The sequence below is a fragment of the Durio zibethinus genome, chromosome 28, assembly GCF_047325235.1.
Source record: "Durio zibethinus cultivar Kanyao isolate XHJ-2024 chromosome 28, ASM4732523v1, whole genome shotgun sequence".
In the NCBI taxonomy this organism is placed as follows: domain Eukaryota; kingdom Viridiplantae; phylum Streptophyta; class Magnoliopsida; order Malvales; family Malvaceae; genus Durio; species Durio zibethinus.
In genome coordinates this window covers 8,438,551-8,465,372 of record NC_143189.1, presented here as the reverse complement: position 1 = coordinate 8,465,372, position 26,822 = coordinate 8,438,551, and positions in this window count along the sequence as shown.

Here is a 26,822-nt window from a genome sequence, read left to right as displayed (position 1 = left end):
AATAATATTAATTTATTAATATTTGGATGATTAATAACTAAAAGATTTAAAAAATAAATATGTTTATCGAATAAGTTCAAATAGCCATGACTATTTGAATAATTATCTTTTTTCAAATCATTGTGACCTTTTGTTTTGTAATAAAACAATTGTTTTAGTTCATATAGGCTTATTTGAAATAAAATAATATTAATTTATTAATATTTCAAAAATTAAAGAGTAAGTGAATTAAAAAAATGAATATGTTTACTAAACAAATTAAAATAATTATGAGTATCTAAAAAATTATCTATTTCAAAACATTATGACCTTTTGTTTTGTCATAAAACAATTGGCTCTATTGATGCAAGCTTATTTTGAATAAAATAATATAGATTTATTAATATTTCAAAAATTAATAAGTAAAAATTAAAAAAATATATTTTCTAAACACATTCAAATAATTATGACTATTAGAGTAATTATCTATTTCAAATCATTATGACCATTTGTTTTGTCATAAATCAATTTATTCTACTCAAACAAGCTCATTCAAAATAAAATAACATTAATTTATTAATACTTTAAAATTATTAAGTAAAAGATTTAAAAAATAAATATGTTTATTGAGCAAGTTCAAATTGTTATGACCATTTGAATAATTATTTATTTCAAGTCATTATGATCTTTTTTTTTTATCATAAAGCAATTGTTTCTATTTATAAAAGTTTATTCGGAATAAAATAATACTAATTTATTAATATTCTAAAAATTAATAAGTTGAAGACTTAAAAAAATAATCTATTTACCAAACAAGTTCATATAATCATGTCTATTTGAACTATTATCTATTTTAAATAATCGTTTTGGCCTTTTTTTTAGTTTTGAAATAGTTGTTTTAGTTCATACATGCTTATTCAAAATAAAATAATTCTAATTTATTAACATTCAAAAAATTAATAAGCAAAAAATTTTAAAAAATAAATATGTTTTTCAAACAAATTCAAATAGTTATGACTATTTAAACAATTATCTATTTAAAATCATTATGACCTTTTATTTTATCATAAAACAATTGCTTCCGTTTATAAAAGCTTATCCAAAATAAAATAATATTACTTTATTAATATTTAAAAAATTGATAAGTTATAGATTTAAAACATAATTCAGTTTATCATATCAGTTTAAATAATTATGGCCATTTGAACAATAATCTATTTCAAATCGTTATGAACTTTTTTTTTCATAAAATAATTTTTTTCATCATATAAGCCTATTTGGAATAAAATAATACTAATTTATTAATATTTTAATAATTAATATGTAGGAGATTTAAAAAATAAATTTGTTTACTGAACCAGTTCAAATAGTTATGACTATTTGAACAATTATATATTTCAAATTGTTATAACTTTTTATTCTGTCATAAAGCAATTCTTTCTGTTCATACAAGCTTATTCATAATAAAATAATACTAATGTAATAATATTATGAAAATTAATAACTAAGAGATTTAAAAAATAAATTTGTTTACTGAACGAATTTAAATAGTTAAGGCTATATGAACAATTCTTTATTTCAAATCATTATGACCTTTTGTTTTGTTGTAAAATAATTTTTTTCAATTCTTACTAACTTATTTGGAATAAAATAAATAAATTTATTAATATTTCAAAAATTAATCAGTAAGAGATTTAAAAAACTAATTCTATTTTTCGAACCAGTTCAAATAATTATGACTATTTGTACAATTATCTATTTCAAATCGTTATGACCTTTTGTTTTGTCATAAAACTAATGTTTTTGTTCAAATAAGTTTGTTTGGAATAAAATAATATTAATTCATTAATATTTTGAAAATTAATAAGTAAGAATTAAAAAATAAATTTGTTTACTAAACTAGTTCAATTATTTACAAGTATTTGAACAATTATTTTTTTCAAATTGCTATGACCATTTGTTTTATCATAAAATAATTTTTTTATACAGTCTTATTTGGAATAAAGTAATGCTAATTTATTAATATTATAAAAAGTAATAAGCAACAAATTTAAAAAATAAATCTGTTGGCTTGACCAATGCAAATATTTATGATAGTTCAACAATTATCTGTTTTAAATAGTTATAACCTTTTGTTTTATCACAAAACAATTGTTTATGTTCATACAAGCTTATTGAAATAACATAATTCTAATTTGTTAAAATTCTAAAAGTTAATAAGTAATAGATTTAAAAAATGAATCTGTTTATTGAACAAGTTCAAATAGTTATGACTATTTGAACAATTATCTATTTTAAATCGTTATAACCTTTTGTTTTGTCATAAAATAATATTTGCTATTCATACAAGCTTATTTCAAATAAAGTAATACAAATTCATTAATATTAAAATAATTAATATGTAAAAGATTTAAAAAAAAAATTTATTTATCGAATAAGTTCAAATAGTTATGACTATTTGAACAATTATTTATTTTAAATTGTTATGACCTTTTGCTTTGTCATAAAATAATTATTTTTGTTCATACAAGCTTATTTGGATTGAAATACTATTAATTTATTAATATTTTAACAATTAATAAATAAAAAATTATAAAAATGAATATGTTTATTGAACAAGTTCAAATAATCATAACTATTTAAATAATTATTGATTTCAAATCTTTATGACCATTTGTTTAATCATAAAACAATTGTATTAGTTCATACAGGCTTATTCAAAATAAAATAACACAAATTTATTAATATTCAAAAAATTAATGAGTAAGAAATTTAAAAAATGAATATATTTGTCATACAAATTTAAATAGTTATGAGTATTTTAATAATTATCTATTTCAAATTGTTTTGACCTTTTGTTTTGTCATTAAATAATTGTTTATATTTATACAAGCTTATTCTAAATAAAATAATATAAATTTATTAATATTCCAAAAATTACTATGTAGAAATTTAAAAAATAAATATATATTCTAACATAGTCAAATAATTGTAACTATTTAAACAATTATTTATTTCAAATAGTTATAATATTTTGTTTTGTCATAAACCAATTGTTTTTATTCATACAAATTTATTCAAAATAAAATAATACTAATTTATTAATAAGTAAAAGATTTAAAAAATAAATTTGTTTATTGAGCAAGCTCAATAAACAAATTTATTTTTTAAATAGTTATGATTGTTTAAACAATTATTTATTTCAAATAGTTATGATCTTCTTTTTTTCCCATAAAAGAATTGTTTCTATTCTTACAAGTTTATTTAGAATAAAATAATACTAATTTATTAATATTCTGAAATTTAATAGGTGGGAAACCTAAAAAATAAATCTGTTCACCAAATAGGTTCAAATAGTCATGTCCATTTGAACAATTATCTATTTTAAAACATTATGACCTTTTGTTTTGTCATAAAATAATTATTTTTGTTCTTACAAAATTATTCAGGATAAAATAATACTTATTTATTAATATTTTGAAAATTAATAAGAGATTTAAAAACTAAATTTGTTTATCGAACTAGTTTAAATAGTTATAACTATTTGAATAATTATCTATCTCAAATTATTATGATCATTATTTTGTTAAAAACAATTGATTTTTTCATAAAAGCTTATTTGGATTAGGATAATACTAATTTAATAATAAAAATGAAATATTTTTGTTGAACTAGTTCAAATTGTTAAGACTATTAGAATAATTATCTATTTTAAATCATTTTAACCTTTTGTTTAGTCATAAAATAATTATTTCAATTCATACAAGCTTATTTGGAATAAAATAATACTTATTTATTAACATTCAAAAAATTAGTAAGCAAGAGATTTAAAAAAATTCTATTTATCGAACAAGTTCAAATAGATATGACTATTTGAATAATTATCGATTGAAAATCATTTTGACCGTTTTTTTTGCCCTAAAACAATTGTTTCAGTTCATAAAATCTTATTCAAAATAAAATAATACTACTTTATTAATATTTCAAAAATTATTATTCAAGAGATTTAAAAACTAAAGCTATTTTTTGAACTAGTTCAAATAGTTACTACTATTTGAACAAATATCAATCTTAAATCATAACGATCTTTGTTTTGTCATAAAAAATTGTTTCTAATCATACAAGCTTATTCGGATAAAAATAATACTAATTTAATAAAATTTTGAAAATTAATAAGAGATTTAAAAAATAAATGTGTTTGCTGAATTAGTTCAAATGATTAAGACTATTAGAATAATTATGTATTTGAAATCATTGTAACTTTTTGTTTAGTCATAAAATAATATTTTTAGTTCATACAAGCTTATTTAGAAAAATAAATACTAATTTATTAACATTTAAAAAATTAATAAGCAAGAGATTTGAAAAAATAAATCTATTTATCGAATAAGTTTAAATTGTTATGATTATTTGAATAATTATCTACTTAAAATCGTTATGAATTTTTGTTTTCTCATAAAACAATTATTTCAATTCATAAAAGTTTATCAAAAATAAAATAATACTACTTTATTAATATTTAGAAAATTAATAAGTAAGAGATTTAAAAAAAATAAATCAGTTTATTGAATTAGTTCAAATAATTATGGGCATTTGAACAATTATCTATTTCAATTTGTTACCTTTCATTTTGTCATAAAATAATTGTTTTTCAACACACAAGCTTATTTGAAATAAAATTGTTATTATTTTTTGTTTTGTCATTAAATAATTATTTTTTTAAATACAAGCTTATTTGAAATAAAATAATACTAATTTATTTTAAGAATTAGTAAGAGATTTAAAAAATAAATATGTTTATTGAATCAATTCAAATAGTTATAACTATTTGAACAATTATCTATTTCAAATTGTTATAATCTTTTATTCTGCCATAAAATAATTAATTTTGTTCATATAAGTTTATTCAGAATAACATAATACTAATTTAATAATATTTTGAAAATTCATAACTAAGAGATCTAAAAAATAAATTTGTTTACAAATCAATTCAAATAGTTAAGATTATATGAACAATTATCTATTTCAAATTGTTATGCCCTTTTTATTTTGTCATAAAACAATTATTTCAACTTATACAAGCTTATTCGGAATAGAATGAAACTAATTTATTAATATTTTAAAAATTTATAAGTAAGAGATTTAGAAGATAATTTTATTTACTAAACCAGTTCAAATAATTATAACTATGTGAATAATTATCTATTTCAAATTGTTATTACTTTTTGGTTTGTTATAAAATAATTGTTTTTGTTTATATAAGTTTGTTCAAAATAAAATACTAAGTTATTAATATTTAAAAAATTAATCAGTAAAAGATTTAAAAAGTAAATCTATTTACCAAACCATTTCAAATAGTTTTGACTATTTGAATAATAATCTATTACAAATCATTATAACTATTTGTTTTCTTTCAAACAATTGATTCTGTTCATACAATTTTGTTCAAAATAAAATAATACTAATTTAATATTATTCCCAAAATTAATAACCAAGAAAATTAAAAAATAAATCTAATTGCCAAACCAGTTCAAATAGTTAAGACTATATGAATGATTATCAATTTCAAATCATTATGACCTTTTGTTTTGTCATAAAATAATTTTTTTTGTACAAGCTTCTTTGGATTAAAATAATACAAATTTAATAATATTTCAAAAATTAATAAGAGATTTAAAAAATAAATTTTTTTATCGAACCAATTCATATGGTTAAAACTATTAAAATAATTATCTATGTCAAATCGTTCTAACATTTTGTTTAGTCATAAAATAATTGTTTTAGTTCATACAAGCTTATTCAGAATAAATTAATACTAAATTATTAACATTCAAAAATTAATAAGAAAGAGATTTTAAAAAAATAAATCTATTTACCGTACAAGTCCAAATAGTTATTACTATTTGAACAATTGTTTATTTAAAATTATTATGACTTTTTGTTTTGTCATAAAGCAATTGTTTTAGTTAATACAAGCTTATACGAAATAAATAACACTAATTTATTAATATTTTTAAAATTAATAAGTAAAAGATTTAAAAAATAAATTTGATTACCGAATTAGTTAAAATAATTATGGCTATTCGAACAATAATCTAATTCAAATCATTATGACATTTTCTTTTGTTATAAACTAATTGTTTTTGATCACACAAACTTATTCAAAATAAAATTATACTAATTTATTAATATTTCAAAAATTAATAAATAAGATATTTAAAAAATAAATTTGTTTATCAAACTGGTTCGAATAGTTATAACTATTTGAATAATTATTAATCTCAAATTGTTATGATCTTTGTTTTGTCATAAAACAATCATTTCTGATCGTAGAAGTTTATTAGGTTAAAAATAAAACTAATTTAATAATATTAAAATTATTAATAAGTAAGAGATTTAAAAAATAAATGTGTTTGTCGAACCTGTATAATTAGTTAAAACTATTAGAATAATTATCTATTTTAAATTGTTCTAACCTTTTGTTTAGTCATAAAATATTTGTTTCATATCATATAAGCTTATTAGAAATAAAAAGTCCTAATATATTAATATTAAAAAAATCAATAAGCAAGATATTTGAAAAAAATAAATCTATTTACCAAACAAACTCAAATTCTTATGACTATTTGAATAATTACTTATTTAAAATTGTTATGACCTTTGTTTTGTTATAAAAATATTGTTGTAGTTCATAAAAGCTTATGCAAAATAAAAAAAAATACTAATTTAATAATATTTTAAAAATTAATAAGCAAGAGATTTAAAAAAATAAATCTATTTTTTTGAACAAATTCAAATAGTTATGACTATTTGAATAATTGTATATTTAAAAAGATTATGACCTTTTATTTTGTCATAAAACAATTGTTTCAGTTCATACAAGCTTATTTGAAATAAAATAATAATAATTTTTTAATAATCCAAAAATTAACGAGTGATTTAAAAAGTGAATCTGTTTACTAAATTAGTTCAAATAATTGTGGCCATTTCAACAATTATATAATTCAAATCATTATGAACTTTTGTTTTGTCATAAAACAATATTTTCATCACACAAGCCTATTTAGAATAAAATAATACTAATTTATTACTATTTCAAAATTAATAAATAGGAGATTTAAAAAATAACTCTATTTACCAAACGAGTTCCTATTTGAAGAATTACCTATTTCAAATCATTATAACCTTTTGTCCTATTATAAAATAATTGTTTCAGTTCATACAAGCTTATTAAGAATAAAATAATGCTAATTTAATAATATTTTGAAAATTAATAATAAAGAGATTTAAAAAATAAATCTGTTTATTAAAGTAGTTCAAACAGTTAAAGACTACATGAATAATTATCTATTTTAAATCATTATGACCTTTTGTTTTTCATAAAATAATCATTTCAGTTCATACAAGTTTATTCAAAATAAAATAATACAAATTATTAATATTCCAAAAATTAATAAGTGACTTAAAAAATAAATTTGTTTACTGAAACATTTCAAATAATTCTGGCCGTTTTAATAATTATTAATTTCAAATCATTATTACATTTTGTGTAGTCATATAACAAACGTTTTTAATCATTCAAGCTTATTCAAAATAAAATAATACTAACTTATAATCTTTCAAAAATTAATAAGAGATTTAAAAAATAAATCTATTTACCAAACTAGCTCAAATAGTTAGGACTATTTGAACAATAAAACAATTGTATACTTCAAATTGTTATAACCTTTTGTTCTGTTATAAAACAATTATTTATGTTTGTACAAGCTTATTTGGAATAAAATAATTCTAAACTAATAATATTTCAAAAATTAATAACTAAGAGAATTAAAACTAAATTTGTTTGCTAAACCAGTTCAAATATTTAAGACTATATGAACAATTATCTATTTCAAATATTATGATCATTTGTTTTGTCATAAAACAATTTTTGCAATTCATACTAGCTTATTCGGAATAAAATAAAACAAATTTATTAATATTTCAAAGATTAATAAGTAAGCAATTTGAAAAAATAATTTTGTTTACCTAACCAATTCAAATAATTATAACTATTTGAACAATTATCTATTTCAAATTGTTATGACCTTTTGTTTTGTCATAAAACAAATGTTTTTGTTCATATAAGTTTGTTTGGAATAAAGTAATACTAATCTATTAATATTTCAAAAATTAATAATAGATTTAAAAAATAAATTTATTTATCAAACCAGTTCAAATAATAATGACTATTTGGCAAATTATTTATGTCAAATCATTATAACTTTTTGTTCTATTATAAAACAATTGTTTCAATTCATATAAGCTTATTTGGATTAAATTAATACTAATTTATTAATATTTCAACAATTAATAAGTAAAAAATTTAAAATAAATATGTTTATTGAACTAAATCAAATAACCATGACTATTCGAATAATTATCTATTTCAAATCAGTATGTCCTTTTGTTTGGTTAGAAAAGAATTGTTTCAATTCATATAAGTTTATTTGAAATAAAATAATACCAAATTATTAATATTCTAAAAATTAATAATTAAGAGATTTAAAAAATGAATCTGTTTATCGAACAAGTTTCAATAATTCTGACTATTTGAAATTGCTATAACCTTTTGTTTTGTCATAAAATAATTTTTTCTATTCATACAAGCTTATTTCAAATAAAATAATATAAATTAATTAATATTAAGACAATTAAAAAGTAAAAAGATTTAAAAAATAAATCTATTTATCGAACAAGTTCAAATTATTATGACTATTTGAACTATTATCTATTTCAAATCATTATGACATTTTGTTTTGTCATAAAATAATTGTTTCTATTCATACAAAATTATTCAGAATAAAATAATATTATTTTATTATTATTTTAAAAATTAATAAGAGATTTAAAAACTAAATTTGTTTATCGAACTAGTTCAAATAGATATAACTATTTGAACAATTATCTATCTTAGATCATTATGATCCTTGTTTTATCATAAAACAATTGTTTCTGTTCATACAAGCTTATTCAAACTAAAATGTTGCTAAATTAATAATATTCTAAAAATTAATAAGTAAGAGATATAAAAAAAAATGTGTTTGTCAAACCAATTCAAATAGTTAAGACTATTAGAACAATTATTTATTTCAAATCTTTTTTTTCATACATGCTTATTCGAAATAAAATAATCATAATGTATTAACATTCAAAAAATTAATAAACAAAAAATTAAAAAAATAAATCTATTTACCAAACAAGTTCAAATTGTTATGACTATTTGAACAATTATCTATTTAAAATAATTGTTTCAATTCATAAAAGCTTATTCGAAATAAAATAATGTTACTTTAATAATATTTCAAAAATTGATAAGTTGAGATTTAAAGTTAGTTTATCGAATCAGTTCAAATAATTATGACCATTTGAACAATTATCTATTTCAAATTGTTATTAACTTCATTTTGTCATTAAAAAATTGTTTTTCACCGTACAAGCCTATTTGTAATAAAAGAAAACTAATTTATTAATATTTCAAAAATTAATAAGTAGAAGATTTAAAAAATAAATATTTTTACTAAACCAGTTCTAGTTTAAACAATTATCTATTTCAAATTGTTATAACCTTTTGTTCTATTATAAAACAATTGCTTTAGTTCATATAATTTTATTCAAAATAAAATAATACTAATGTAACAATATTTCAAAACTTAATAACTAAGAGATTTAAAAAATAAATTTATTTGTCGAAGCTTTTCAAATAGTTAAGATTATATAAACAATTATCTATTTGAAATTGTTACAACTTTTTGTTTAGTCATAAAACAATTGTTTAAGTTTATACAAGCTTATTTGAAATAAAATAATACTACTTTATTAATATTTCAAAAATTATTAAGTGATTTAAAAAGTGAATTTGTTTACTGAATCAGTTTAAATAATTAAGGTCATTTCGATAATTATCTATTTTAAATCATTATTACCCTTTGTTTTGTCATATAACAATTGCTTTTTGAACATTCAAGCTTATTTGGAATAAAATAATACTAGTTTATTAATCTCTCAAAAATTAATAAGAGATTTAAAAAAATAAATTTGTTTACCAAACTACTTCAAATTGTTATAACCTTTTGTTCTATCATAAAATAATTTTTTTGTTCATACAAGCTTATTCGGAATGAAATAATATTAATCTAATAATATTTCAAAAATTAATAACTAAGAGAATTAAAAAATAAATTTGTTTACTGAACCAGTTCAAATATTTAAAGACTATATGAATAATTATTTATTTCAAATTGTTATGACCTTTTATTTTGTCATAAAATAAGTTTTTTTGAATTCATACTAGCTTATTTGGAATTAAATAAAACAAATTTATTAATATTTCAAAAATCAATAAGTAAGAGATTTAAAAAACAATTCTCTTTACCTAACCAATTCAAATAGTTATGACTATTTGAACTATTATCTATTTCAAATAAATATGACCCTTTGTTTTGTCATAAAAGAAATATTTTTGTTCATATAATTTTGTTCCGGAATAAAGTAATACTAATCTATTAATATTTCAAAAATTATACGAGATTTAAAAAATAAATCTATTTATCAAACTAGTTTAAATAGTTATTAATATTTATCAAACTAGTTCAAATAGTTATTAATCCTTATTTGGATTAAACTAGTACTAATTTATTAATATATCGACAATTAATAGTAAAAAATTTTAAAAATAAATATGTTTAACAAACTAGATCAAATAATCATGACTATTTGATTAATTATCTATTTTAAATCGTTATGACCTTTTGTTTTATTATAAAAGAATTGCTTCAGTTCATATAAGCTTATTTGAAATAAAATGATTTGTTCATACAAGCTTATTTGGATTAAACTAATACTAATTTACTAATATATTGAAAACAAAAAAGTAAAAAAATTAAAAAATAAATATGTTTACTGAACTAGATCAAATAATCATGACTATTTGAATAATTATCTATTTCAAATTATTATGACCTTTTGTTTTGTCATAAAAGAATTGTTTCAGTTCATATAAGCTTATTTAAAATAAATTAATACTAATTTACTAATAATCTAAAAATTAATGATAAAAAGATTTAAAAAATGAATTTGTTTACTAGACAATTTTAAATAATTATGACTATTTGAACAATGATTTATTTGAAATCACTATAACCTTTTGTTTTATCATAAAATAAATTTTTCTGTTCATACAAGCTTATTTCAAATAAAATAATACAAATTTATTAATATTAAGACAATTAATAAGTAAAAGGTTTAAAAAAATAAATTTGTTTACTTAACAAGTTCAAATCATTATGACTATTTAAGCAATTATTTATTTCAATTTGCTATGACTTTTTGTTTAGTCATAAAACAATTGTTTCTATTCATACAAGTTTATTTGAACTAAAATAATATTAATTTATTAATATTTTAATAAGTAAAAGATTTAAAAAATAAATATGTTTACGGAACAAGTTCAAATAGTGATGACCATTTAAATAATTATCTATTTCAATTATTATGACATTTTCATTTGTAATAAAAGAATTATTTCAGTTCATACAAGCTTCTCTAAAGTAAAATAATACTAATTTATTAATAGTCTAAAAATTAATGAGTAAGAGAATTAAAAAAAAGAATTTGTTTACTAAATAAGTTCAAATAGTTATGACTATCTGAACAATTATCTATCATAAAACATTATGACCTTATGTTTTGTCATAAAATAATTGGTTTTGTTCATATAAGCTTATTTAAAAAAAAAAACTTATATTTACTAAAATTTCAAAAATTAATATTTAAAAATTTTAAAAATAAATCTATTTTCTAAACATATTCAAATAGTTATGACTATTTTAACAATTATCTATTTCTAATCGTTATTACCTTTTATTTTTGTCATAAACCAAATGTTTCTGTGCATAAAAATTTATTCAAAATAAAATAATACTAATTTATTAAAATTTTAAAAATTAATAAGCAAAAGATTTAAAAAACTAAATCTGTTTATTGAATGAGTTCAAATAATTATAACTATTTAAACAATTATTTATTTCAAATCATTATGATCTTTTGCTTTGTCATAAAACGTATGTTTCTATTCATACAAGTTTATTCAAAATAAAATAATACTAATAAATTAATATTCTAAAAATTAATAAGTTGGAGATTTTTAAAAAATTATTTACCGAACAAGTTTAAATAATCATGTCCATTTGAACTATTATTTATTTCAAATCGTTATGACATTTTTTTTGTCATAAAACAATTGTTTCTATTCAAACAAGTTGATTTTGAATAAAATAATATAAATTTATTAATATTTCAAAAATTAATAGTTATGACCCTTTGTTTTGTCATAAACCATTGTTTCTATTTATACAAATGTATTCAAAATAAAATAATACTAATTTCTTAATATTCCAAAAATTAATGAGTAAAAAATTTTAAAAATAAATCTGTTTACCGAGTTAGTTTAAATCGTCATGATTGTTTGAACAATTATTTATTTGAAATAGTTATGATCTTTTGTTTTGTCCTAAAACAATTGTTTTTATTCATTCAAGTTTATTTGGAATAAAATAATACTAATTGATTAATACTTTAAAAATTAGTACGTAGGAGATTTAAAAAATAAATCTGTTTGTTGAACAAGTTCAAATAGTCATGTCCATTTGAACGATTATTTATTTTAAATCGTTATGACCTTTTATTTTGTCATAAAACAATTGTTTCTGTTCATGTAAAATTATTCAGAATAAAATAATATTGATCTATTAATTTTTGAAAATTAATAAAAACTAAATTTGTTTATCGAAACAGTTTAAATAGTTATGACTATTTGAATAATTATCTATATCAAATTGTTATGATTTCTATTTTGTCATAAAAAATTGTTTCTTTTCATACAAGCTTATTCATATTAAAATAATACTAATTTAATGATATTCCAAAAATTAGTAAGAGATTTAAAAAATAAATGTGTTTACCAAACCAGCTCAAATAGTTAGGTTTTGTCATAAAACATATGTTTCTATTCATACAAGTTTTATTCAAAATAAAATAATACTAATCAATTAATATTCTAAAAATTAATAAATTGGAGATTTAAAAAAAAATCGTTTACCAATCAAATTTAAATAGTCATGTCCATTTGAACTATTATCTATTTCAAATTGTTATGACATTTTGATTTGTCCTAAAACAATTGTTTCTATTCAAACAAGCTTATTCTGAATAAAATAATATAAATTTATTAATATTTCAAAAATTAATAAGTAAAAATTTAAAAAATAAATATGTTTTCTGAACATGTTCATATAGTTATGACTCTTTAAACAATTATCTATTTCAAATAGTTATGACCTTTTGTTTTGTCATAAACCAATTGTTTTTGGTCATACAAGCATATTTGAAATAAAATAATACTAATTTATTAATATTTCAAAAACTAATAAGTAAAAAATTTTAAAAATAAATTTGTTTACTGAGCTAATTCAAATCGTTATGATTGTTTGAACAATTTTTTATTTCAAATAATTATGATATTTTGTTTTGTCCTAAAACAATTGTTTCTGTTCATACAAGTTTATTTGGAATAAAATAATACTAATTGATTAATACTTTGAAAGTTAGTAGGTGGGAGATTTAAAAAATAAATCTATTTACTGAATAAATCCAAATAGTCATGTCCATTTGAACAATTATCTAATTCAAATAGTTATGACCTTTTTCTTGTCATAAAACAATTGTTTCTGTTCATGCAAAATTATTCAGAATAAAATAATATTGATCTATTAATATTTTGAAAATTAATAAGAGATTTAAAAACTAAATTTATTTACTGAAACAATTTTAATAGTTATGACTATTTGAACAATTATTTATATCAAATTGTTATGATCTTTATTTTGTCATAAAACAATTGTTTTATTTTCATATAATCTTATTCATATTAAAATAATACTAATTTAATAATATTCCAAAAATTAGTGAGTAAGAGATTTAAAAAAATAAATATGTTTGCCAAACTAATTCAAATAGTTAAGACTATTAGGATTTTTATCTATTTCAAATCATTTTGACTTTTGTTTAGTCATAAAACAATTATTTCAATTCATGCAAGCTTATTTAGTATAAATTAATACTAATTTATTAACATTCAAAAAATTAATAAGTATGAGATTTAAAAAAATAAATCTATTTATCGAATAAATTAAAATAGATTTGATTATTTAAACAATTATCTATTTAAAGTCGTTATGACTTTTTGTTTTGTCATAAAACAATTGTTTCAATTTATAAAAAATTATCTAAAATAAAATAATACTACTTTATTAATATTTTGAAAATTAATAAGCAAAATTTTTAAAAACTAAAATTGTTTTCCAAATTAGTTCAAATAATTATGGCTATTTGAATAAATATCAATCTCAAATTGTTTTGATCTTTGTTTTCTCATAAAATAATTATTTTTTATCACACAAGCTTATTTAGATAAAAATATTACTAATTTAATAATATTTCAAAAATTAATAAGAGATTCAAAAAATAAATGTTTACTAAACCAGTTCAAATAGTTAAGACTATTAGAATAATTATCAATTTCAAATCATTTTGACCTTTTTCTTTAGTCGTGTAATAATTGCTTCAATTCATACAAGCTTATTTGGAAGAAAATAATACTAATTTATTAACATTCAAAATTTTAATAATCATGAGATTTTAAAAAATAAATATGTTTACCGAACAAGTTTGAATAATTATTTATTTAAAATAATTATGACCATTTGTTTTGTCATAAAACAATTGTTTTAGTTCATAAACGTTTATCCAAAATAAAATAATACTACTTTAGTAATATTTCAAAAATTAATAACTAATTTAAAAGAATAAAATCAGTTTACTTAATCAGTTCAAATAATTATAGCCATTTAAACAATTATCTATTTCAAATTGTTATTACTTTTTGTTTCGTCATAAAACAATTGTTTTTCAACATACAAGCTTATTCGAAATAAAATAATACCAATTTATTAATATTTTAAGAATTAATAAGACATTTAAAAAATAAATCAATTTATTGAACTAATTCAAACAGTTATGACTATTTGAACGATTTTCTATTTCAAATTGTTACAACCTTTTGTTCTATCATAAAATAATTGTTTTTGTTCATACAAGCTTATTCGTAATAAAATAATACTAATTTTGCAATATTCTAAAAATGAATAACTAAGAATTTAAAAAATAAATCCATTTGTCAAACCCTTTCAAACAGTTAAGTCTATATGAATAATTATTTATTTCAAATTGTTATAACCTTTTATTTTATCATAAAATAATTATTTTAGCTCATACAAGCTCATTTGAAATAGAATGAAAGTAATTTATTAATATTTTAAGAATTTATAAGTAAGAGATTTAGAAAATAATTCTATTTACTGAACCAATTCAAATAATTATAACTATTTGAACAATTATCTATTTCAAATCATTATTGCTTTTTGTTTTGTCATAAAATAATTATTTTTATTAATATAAGTTTGTTTGAAATAAAATAAAACTAATTTATTAATATTTAAAAAATTAATCAGTAAGAGATTTAAAAAGTAAATTTGCTTACCAAACCATTTCAAATAGTTTTGACTATTTTAAAAATTATCTATTTCGAATTGTTATAACCTTTTATATTATCATCAAACAATTGGTTCTATTTATACTATTTTATCCAGAATAAAATAAAACTAATTTAATAATATTCTGAAACTTAATAACCAAGAAAATTAAAAAATAAATCTAATTGCCAAACCAGTTCAAATAGTTAAGACTATATGAATGATTATTTATTTGAAATTGTTATGACCTTTTCTTTTGTCGTAAAACAATTGTTTTGTTTGTACAAGATTATTTGGATTAAAATAATACTAATTGAATAATAGTTCAAAAATTAATAACTAAGAGATTTAAAAATAAATTTGTTTACCGAATCAATTCAAATCGTTAAGACTATTAGAATAATTATCTATTTGAAATCATTTTGATCTTTTATTTGGTTATAAAACAATTGTTTTAGTTCATAAAAGGTTATTTAGAATAAATTAATACTAATTTAGTAACATTCAAAAAATTAATAAAAATGAGATTTAAAAAAAAATAAATCTATTTACCAAACAAGTACAAATAGTTATTACTATTTGAACAATTGTCTATCTTAAATCGTTATAACCTTTTAATTTGTTATAAAACAATTGTTTTAGTTAATACAAGCTTAGATGGAATAAAATAATACTAATTTATTAATATTTCCTAAATTAATAAGTAAAAAATTTAAAAAATAAATTTGTTTATGTAATCATTTAAAAAATTATGACCATTTGAATGATTATTTATTTCAAATTATTATGACCTTCAAATTGTTTTTGATCAAAATTATGTCCAAATTTATTAACATTCAAAAAATTAATAAGCAAAAGATATGAAAAAATAAATCTGTTTACCAATCAAGTTCAACTAGTTATGACTATTTGAACAATTATTTATTTAGAATCGTTATGATCTTTTGTTTTGACAAAAAACAATTGTTTCGGTTCATAAAAGCTTATCCAAAATAAAATAATACTAATTTCTTAATATACCAAAAATTAATAAGCAAGAGTTTAAAAAAATTAATTTGTTTACTGAACAAATTCAAATAGTTATGACTATTTAAACAATTATCTATTTAAAATCATTATGACCTTTTGTTTTGTCATAAAATAATTGTTTCAGTTCATACAAGCTTATTCGAAATAAAATAATAGTAATTTATTAATATTCCAAAAATTAATAAGTAATTTAGAAAATGATTTTGTTTACCGAATTAGTTCAAATAATTAAGGCTATTTCAATAATTATCTATATGAAATCAATATTACCTTTTGTTTGGTCATATAACAATTGTTTTTTATCATACAAGCTTCAGAATAAAATAATACTAATTTATTAATCTTTCAAAAGTTAATAAGTAAGAAATTTTAAAAATAAATTTATTTATCGAATCCATTTAAATAGTTATGACTATTTGAACAAATGTATAGTTTAAATCTATTATTTAAAAAATAAACCTTTGTAGTTTTGACATAAAACAATTATTTATGTTCATACAAGCTTATTCGAAATAAAATAATACTAATCTAATAATACTCTAAAAATTAATAACTAAAAGATTTAAAAAATAATTTTGTTTACTGAACCGGTTTAAATAGTTAAGACTATATAAACACTTATCTATTTTAAATCGTTATAACCTTTTGTTTTGTCATAAAATAATTTTTTTCCATTCATACTAGTTTATTTATAATAAAATAAAATGAATTTATTAATATTTCAAAAATTAATAAGAGATTTAACAAATAATTCTGCTTACCTAACCAGTTCAAATAATTATGACCTTTTATTTTGTCATAAAACAAATGTTTTTGTCCATATAAGTTTGTTCGGAATAAATTAATACTACTCTATTAATATTTTAAAAATTAATAATAGATCTAAAAAATAAATCTTTTTATCAAACCAGTTCAAATTGTTATGACTATCTGAGTAATTATTTATCTCAAATTGTTAAGACTTTTTGTTCTATTATAAAATAATAGTTTCTATTCGTACAAGTTTATTTGGATTAAAATAATACTAATTTATTAATATTTTAATAATTAATAAGTAAAAAATTTTAAAAATAAATATGTTTATTGAACTAGATCAAAAAAGTCATGGCTATTTGAATAATTATCCATTTCAAATCGTTATGACTCTTTTTTGTCATAAAAAAATTATTTTAGTTCATAAAAGCTTATTTGAAATAAATAATACTAAGTTATTAATATTCCAAAAATTAATAATTAAGATTTACAAAATAAAACTATTTATTGAACCAGTTTAAATAACTATGATTATTTGAATAATTATCTATTTGAAATCGCCATAACCTTTTGTCTTGTCATAAGATGATTTCTTCTGTTCATACAAGCTTATTTTGAATAAAATAATATAAATTTATTAATATTAAGACAATTAATAAGTAAAAGATTTAAAAAATAAATCTATTTACCGAACAAATTAAAATTATTATGACTTTTTGTTTTGTCATAAAACAATTTTTTTTATTCATACAAGATTATTTGGATTAAAATAATATTATTTTATTAATATTTCAACAATTAATAAGTAAAAGATTTAAAAAATAAATATGTTCATTGAACAAATTCAAATAGGTATGACTATCTGAATAATTATCTATTTCAAATCATCGTGACCTTTTTTTTGTAATAAAACAATTGATTAAGTTAATATAAGCTTATTTGAAATAAAAAATATTAATTTAATGAGTAAGAGAATTTTAAAAAATGAATCTATTTACCGAACAAGTTCAAATAGTTATGACTATATGAACAATTATCAATTTAAAAACATTATGATATTTTGTTTTGTCATAAAACAATTGATTACGTTCATGCAAGCTTATTTCAAATAAAATAATATAAATTTATTAATATTTCAAAAATTAATAAGTAAAAATTTTAAAAATAAATCTATTTATGAACATGTTCAAATAGTTATGACATTTGAATAAGTATCTATTTCCAATCGTTATGACCATTTGTTTTGTCATAAACCAATTATTTCTATTCATACAAGCTTATTCAAAATAAAATAACACTAATTTATTAATATTCCAAAAATTAATAAGTAAAATATTTTAAAAATAAATTTATTTACCAAGCAAGTTCAAATAGTTATGACTATTTGAACAATTATTTATTTCAAATCATTATGCTCTTTTATTTTGCCATAAAACAATTGCTTTTATTCATAGAACTTTATTCAAAATAAAATAATACTAATTTATTAATATTCTTAAAGTTAATAAGTTTGAGATTTAAAAAATAAATCTATTTACCGAACAAGTTCAAATAGTCATGTCCATTTGAACTATTATTTATTTCAAATTGTTATGATAATTTGTTTTATCATAAAACAATAATTTCTATTCATACAAAATTATTTAGAGTAAACTAATACCAATCTATCACTATTTTGAAAATTAAAAAGGACTTAAAAACTAAAGGTATTTGCCGAACCAATTCAAATAGTTAAGACTATTAGAACAATTATCTATTTCAAATTATTCTGACCTTTTTTTTAGTCATAAAATAATTGTTTCTAATTATTTAATCATATCCAAACCATTTTATTATTTAATTAAAAAATCTTAAATAGAAAATATTGATTATTTCAATTTAATTATATCAATATTAGTTTATTAATCAATAATTAAACTATCAAGTGATAATTGTTTAAATGGACAATATTGATTAAAAATAATATTAATCTATTTAATAACTATTAAGAAATATATATCGAGTAATAATACAATCTATTATATTGATTTTAATATTATTCATATTAAAAATTGGGCATAAATAAATATATATTATATATACATAAAATTAACATATTATATAATAATTATATATTATATATTATATTATATAATAATTTATAATTATTAATCTAATAAATCTAATTAATATATTATCTTTCAAATACTTAATCAATAAATTCTTAGTTATAATCTATACAGCTAATAATTTAAATAAATATTTAAATTATTATTTTAAGTATTACACATAGATAATAAAAAAAGTTATTTAGTTATAACTAATTATTAAAAAATTATCATACAAGCTTATAGATTATAAGTTTAATAATAGTTTATTTAATATATTTTAAATATTTATAATTATTGTTAAATTATAAAGATAATAATTATAAATTATTAGATTAATTAATTTTAACAATTATGATTAATTTAATTGTTAAATAGATATTAAATATCTATTTTAATTTTAATTGTACTAAATTTAATTAATTATTTTGGATAATTATTTAATATTATATATAAATACTATTAAACTTTTTATTGATTTTAATAATCAATTTATTTAATTGTTTTTTTAATTGTTATGATTAAAAGATTTAATCTATTTGATTTTTATTAATTAGTTTTAATATAAATCTTTAAAAATCTAATTATCATACCTATTATTAATTTTTGAAATAATAATAAAAAACCAATTAGATTTACAAATCATAATTATTATCTATATGGCTTTTTTGACTAATACTTAATTTTAAAATTAATAAGAAAATAAGCTTTAAAATTAATATATTTAATCTATACAGTTAATAATATAGATAATAAAAATAGTTATTTAGTTATAACTAATTATTAAAAAATTGTATCAATTTATATAGGCTTATTTGAATTATTGATTTTCTATAAGCAATTATGTGCTTGTATAATAAACTTATTAAATTATTAATATTAAAATAAAAATTAAATAATATATCTATTAAAATTAATAGATTCAATATATATTATCTTTAATTTATTTTATAATCAATATTAAAAATTAATAATAATAGGTATGAATTATTAATTATACTCATGACTTAATTGATTTATTAATTATTATAAATCCTTACAATTAATAAGGATTGAATGAATTTTAAATCGTTATAATTATATTAATTATTTTAATAATTAAAAAATTTAATAACTATATATTATTAAATAATTTGATTAATAGTTATATAATAATTTTTTTAGCTCTTACTAATAAACATATAATAAATAGATTAATTAATAAAATTAATCTATTAAGAATAATAAGTGTATTTGAAATAATATTAATATTAATCTATTTAATATTTTTATCAATATATAAATTAATAAATATTAATAATTTAAAATAATAGATATCTTGCATAAATGGCCTAATCAATATTATATAAATTAGTTTTATAGATATCGATTTGTAGTATTCTATAATAATACTAATATAGATTTATTTTTAAAATTTTTACTTATTAATCCTTAGGATATTAGTAAATTTATATTATTTTATTCAAAATAAGCTTGTATGAACGTAAACAATTATTTTATGACAAAATAAAAGGTCTTAATGATTTGAAATAGATAATTGTTCAAATAGTCATAACTATTTGAATTTATTCAGTAAATAAATTTATTTTTTAAATCTCTTACTCATTAATTTTTTGAATATTAATAAGTTAGTATTGTTTTATTTCAAATAAGCCTAAATAAATTGATACAATTTCTTATGATGAAACAAAAGATCAAAATAATTTGAAATAGATAATTATTTAAATAGTTATTACTATTTGAATTTATTTGATAAACATATTTATTTTTTAAATCTTTTACTTATTAATTATCAAAACATTAATAAATTAATATTATTTTAATCCGAATAAGCTTTTATGAACAAAAATAATTGTTTTATGACAAAACAAAAGGTCATAATATTTGAAATAAATAATTATTCAAATAGTCATAACTATTTGAACTTATTCAATAAATAGATTATAAATAAGTTTGTATGAATAGAAAAAATTGTTTTATGACAAAACATATGGTCATAGCAATTTGAAATAGATAATTGTTCAAATAGCCATAACTATTTGAACTTGTTCAGTAAATAGATTCATTTTTTAAATCTCTTACTTATAAATTTTTGGAATATTAATAAATTAGAATTATGTTATTTTGAATAAGCTTGTATGAACAGAAACAATTGTTTTGTGACAAAACAAAAAGTCATAACGATTTGAAATAGATATTTTTTCAAGCTGTCATAACTATTTGCACTGATTAGGCCAACATATACATTTTCTAAATCCATTACTTATTAATTTTGAATTAGCATTACTTTATTCTGAATAAGACTATGAATAGAAACAATTGTTTTATGATAAAACAAATGGTCATAACAATTTGAAATAAATAATTATTCAAATAGTTATAACTAATTGAACTGATTTGACAAACAGATTTATCTTTTAAATCTTATTTAATTTATTTCAAATAATAAAGTAAAATTAATATTTAAATAATTTAATATTTTGCAAATTATCATAAAAATTATCACTTAGTTATTATTTTAACTAATAAATTTTAATATTTAATTATTTATGTCATTAATTTTTACGATAATAAATATTAAATAAAGTATTAATTATATTAAATAAAACTAATATATATTATTGTAATATTATAATTATCTTAATTATAATAGAAAATTGTTAAGGATAAATTAGTTTAAATAAAATAATTATTTATTATAATTTAAAATATAACATTTAACTATATTAAGGATATAAGCTTTTATTCAGAATATAATTATTTATTTTATTATAATTTTAAATCTCTTAATTATTAATTTTTAGAATATTAATAACATGGTATTATGACAAAACAAAAAGTCATAACCATTTGAAATATATAACTCTTCAAATAGTCATGACTATCTAGGTAAACATATTTATTTCTAAAATTTTTAACTTATTAATTGTCAAAATATTAATAAATTAGTATTATTTTAATCCAAATAAGCTTGTTTGAATAGAAACAATTGTTTTATAACAAAACAAAATGTCATAAAGATTTGAAATAAATAATTGCTTAAATAGTCATAATTATGTGAACAAGTTTGATAAATAGATTTATTTTTTAAATCACTTTTTAATTTTTGAAATATTAATAGATTAGTATTACTTTATTCCTATTAAACTTATATGAACAAAACCATTTGTTTTATGACAAAACAAAAAAGTAATAATGATTTGAAAAATGTAATTGTTCAAATAGTCATAATTATTTAAACTGATTAGGTAAATAGAATTATTTTTTAAATCTCTTATTAATTTTTGAAATATTAATAAATTCATTTTATTTTATTCCTAATAAGCTAGTATGAATTGGGAAAATTCTTTTATGACAAGACAAAAGGTCATAACGATTTGAATTAGATAATTGTTCATATAGTCTTAACTATTTAAACTGGTTTGGCAAGCAAATTTATTTTTTAAATCACTTTGTTATTAATTTTTGGAATATTATTAGATTAGTATTGTTTTATTTCGAATAAACTTATATGAACAGAAATAATTATTTTATGGCATAACAAAATGTTATAACGATTTGAAGTATATAATTGTTCAAATAGTCATAACTATTAGAACTGGTTCGATAAACAGATTCATTTTTTAAATCTTTTATTAATTTTGAAAGATTAATAAATTGTTATTTTTATTTTATTTTGAATAAGCTTGTATGATCAAATACTTATTATTTGAAATAGATAATTTTTCTAATATTTTAACTATTTGAATTGGTTCGGCAAACACATTTATTTTTTTTAAATCTCTTACTAATTTTTGGAATATTATTAAATCAGTATTATTTGAATTGAATAAGCTAGTATGAAAAGAAACACTTGTTTTATGACAAAATAAAGATCACAAAGATTTGAGATAGATAATTGTTCAAATAGTCATAAATATTTGAACTATTTTGGTAAATAGATTTTATTTTTAAATCTCTTATTAATTATCAAAATATTAATAGATCAGTATTATTATATTTTAAAATAAAGATCACAAAGATTTGAGATAGATAATTGTTCAAATAGTCATAAATATTTGAACTATTTCGGTAAATAGATTTTATTTTTAAATCTCTTATTAATTATCAAAATATTAATAGATCAGTATTATTATATTCTAAATAATTGTACATGAACATAAATAATTGTTTTACGACAAAACAAAAATGTCATTATGATTTGAAATAGATAATAATTCAAATAAACATGACTATTTGAACTTGTTCAGTAAATAAATTTATTTTTTAAATCTCAAACTTATTTATTTTTAGAATACTAATAAATTAGTATTATTTTATTTTAAATAAAATTGTATGAATAGAAATAATTGTTTTATGACAAAACAAAAGATCATAACAATTTAAAACAAATAATTATTCCAATAATCATAACTATTTGAACTTGCTTGGTAAACAGATTTATTTTTTAAATCTTCTACTTATTAATTTTTGGAATTTTAATAAATTAGTATTGTTTTATTTCAAAAAAGCTTTTATGAATAGAAACAATTGGTTTATGCAAAACAAAAGGTCATAACAATTTGAAATAGATAATTCTTCAAATAGTCATAACTATTTGAAATTGTTCAGAAAATATATTTATTTTTTAAAGTTTTAGTTATTAATTTTTGGAATATTAATAAATTTAAATTACTTTATTTGAAATAAGCTTGCATGAATAGAACCAATTGTTTAATGAGAAAACAAAAGATCATAATGTTTTGAAATAGATAATTGTTCAGATAGTCATAACTATTTGAACTTATTCGGTAAACATATTCTTTTTTTAATTCTCTTACTCATTAATTTTCAAAATATTAATGAATTAGTATTATCTTGCTTCAAATAAGCTTATATGATTGAAACAAGTGTTTTATTACAAAAGAAAAGGTCATAATGATTTGAAAAAGATAATTATTCAAATATTCATGACTATTTGAACTTGTTTAGTAAATATATTTATTTTTTAAATCTTTTACTTATTAATTGTCAAAATATTTATAAATTAATATTATTTTAATCCAAATAAACTTGTATGAACAAAAATAATTGTTTTATGACAAAACAAAAAGTCATAACAAGTTGAAATAAATAATTGCTCAAAAAAGCCATAATGATTTGAACTTGTTTGGTAAACAAATTTATTTTTTAAATATTTTACTTATTAATTGTCTTAATATTAATAAAATATGTATTATTTTATTTGAAATAAACTTAGATGAATAGAAAAAAAATTCTTTTATGACAAAACAAAATGTTATAGCTATTTCAAATAGATAATTATTTAAATTTGTTTAGAAAACAGAGTCATTTTTTAAATCTCTTTATTATAAATTTTTGGTTTATTAATAAATTAGTATTATTTTATTTTGAATAAATTTATATGAATTGAAACAATTTTTTTATGACGAAGCAAAAGGTCATTGAAATAGATAATTATTCAAATTGTCATGATTATTTGATCTAGTGTGGTAAACATATTTATTTTTAAAATTTTTTACTTATTAATTGTCAAAATATTAACAAATTAGTATTTTGACATAATTGCTTAAATAAATAACAATTTATTAATAAAAAAGATTATTCTTAACTTAAATTGTTAAGTTAATTATCTATTATTTAAATTAAAATTTTATTTTATATTAAATTATATTAATTATTGATTTGAATTAAATTAAATTATTTTAATTTTGAATAATATTAATATATTGAAATATTAATTAATAATTTTTTAATATTAATAACTATATTATCAATTTTAATATTATTGATATTAATTATTAATATGTTTAATAATTAATTATTAAAACTAATTAATATATGAAATTATTAATTAATTAAAATAATTAACTTATGTAATATTTATATCATCTATTTTATAATCAGTTATTAATAAGGGATTTTCTGCACTTTTCTTTTTTTGAACTGGTTTGAATGTTTGAAAAAGATAGTTAGTGGAGGCAATAAGTTCTCTTAGCTTTTCATATAATTGATTTGCAGTGGAAGCCTTCATTTATATGTAGAAAGGAATAGATACCATTACTTTGCATTTAATGCTTCAAACCTATAAAATATCATACAAGAAAATAGTTGTTGGGGCTTTCTAGGCATTAGGGGATCAATCCCCTCATGTAGTGATCGATTGGGTCAGTTATAGGAAAGCCCATTTTATGCGTGAAAAACACCTACCTGATGAATCCTATGCATAGGTGATTAATCCCTTGTGTGGGGGGATCGATCCTTTTTGTTGATTTTTGACCCCACTTTGCATTTTGTGTAAAAAATAGATCTATTATTAATAAAAATTATTAGCTATTATTATTATTATATAAGCAATCTAATTATTTAGTTATGTATAATCTATAATTTATTAAATTATTAACAGTATAGAATACAAATTAAATTATTAACTGTATAGATTAAAATAATAATAATAAATAATTATAATTTTTAATCTAATTATTATATGTTTTAATTCAATTAGTAATATTAAATTGGGTTTAATAGTAATAATTAATATTACTTGAATATCGATGATCAAATCGTTAATCTAATTAATAATAATTATTATATGTTTTAATTCAATTAGTAATATTAAAATAGCTAATTATATTTTAAATCTCTTACTGATTATTTTTTGAAATATTAATAAATTCATTTTATTTTATTTCGAATAAGCTAGTATGAATTAAGAAAATTGTTTTATAACAAGACAAAAGGTCATAACGATTTGAAATATATAATTGTTCATATAGTCTTAACTATTTCAATTGGTTCGACAAACAAATTTATTTTTTAAATCCCTTAATTATTAATTTTTGGAATATTATTAGATTAGTATTGTTTTATTTTGAATAAGCTTGTATGAACAGAAATAATTGTTTTATGACATAACAACAGATTATAATGATTTAAAGTATGGAATTGTTCAAATAGTCATAACTATTTGAACTGGTTTGGTAAACAGATTCATTTTTTAAATCTCTTATTCATGTTTAAAAGATTAATAAATTATTATTATTTTATTTTGAATAATCATGTATGATAAAAAACAATTGTTATATGACCAAACAAAAGGTGATAACGATTTGAAATAAATAATTGTTGAAATGACCATAATTTGAACTAATTTGGAAAATAGATTTACTTTTTAAATCACTTATTGATTGATTTTTGGAATATTAATAAATTATAAGTATTTTATTTTGAATAAACTTGTATGAACTGAAACAATTATTTTATGACAATACATCACAATGATTTTAAATAGACAATTATTTAAATAGTCATAACTATATGAATTTGCTCGATAAACAAATTTATT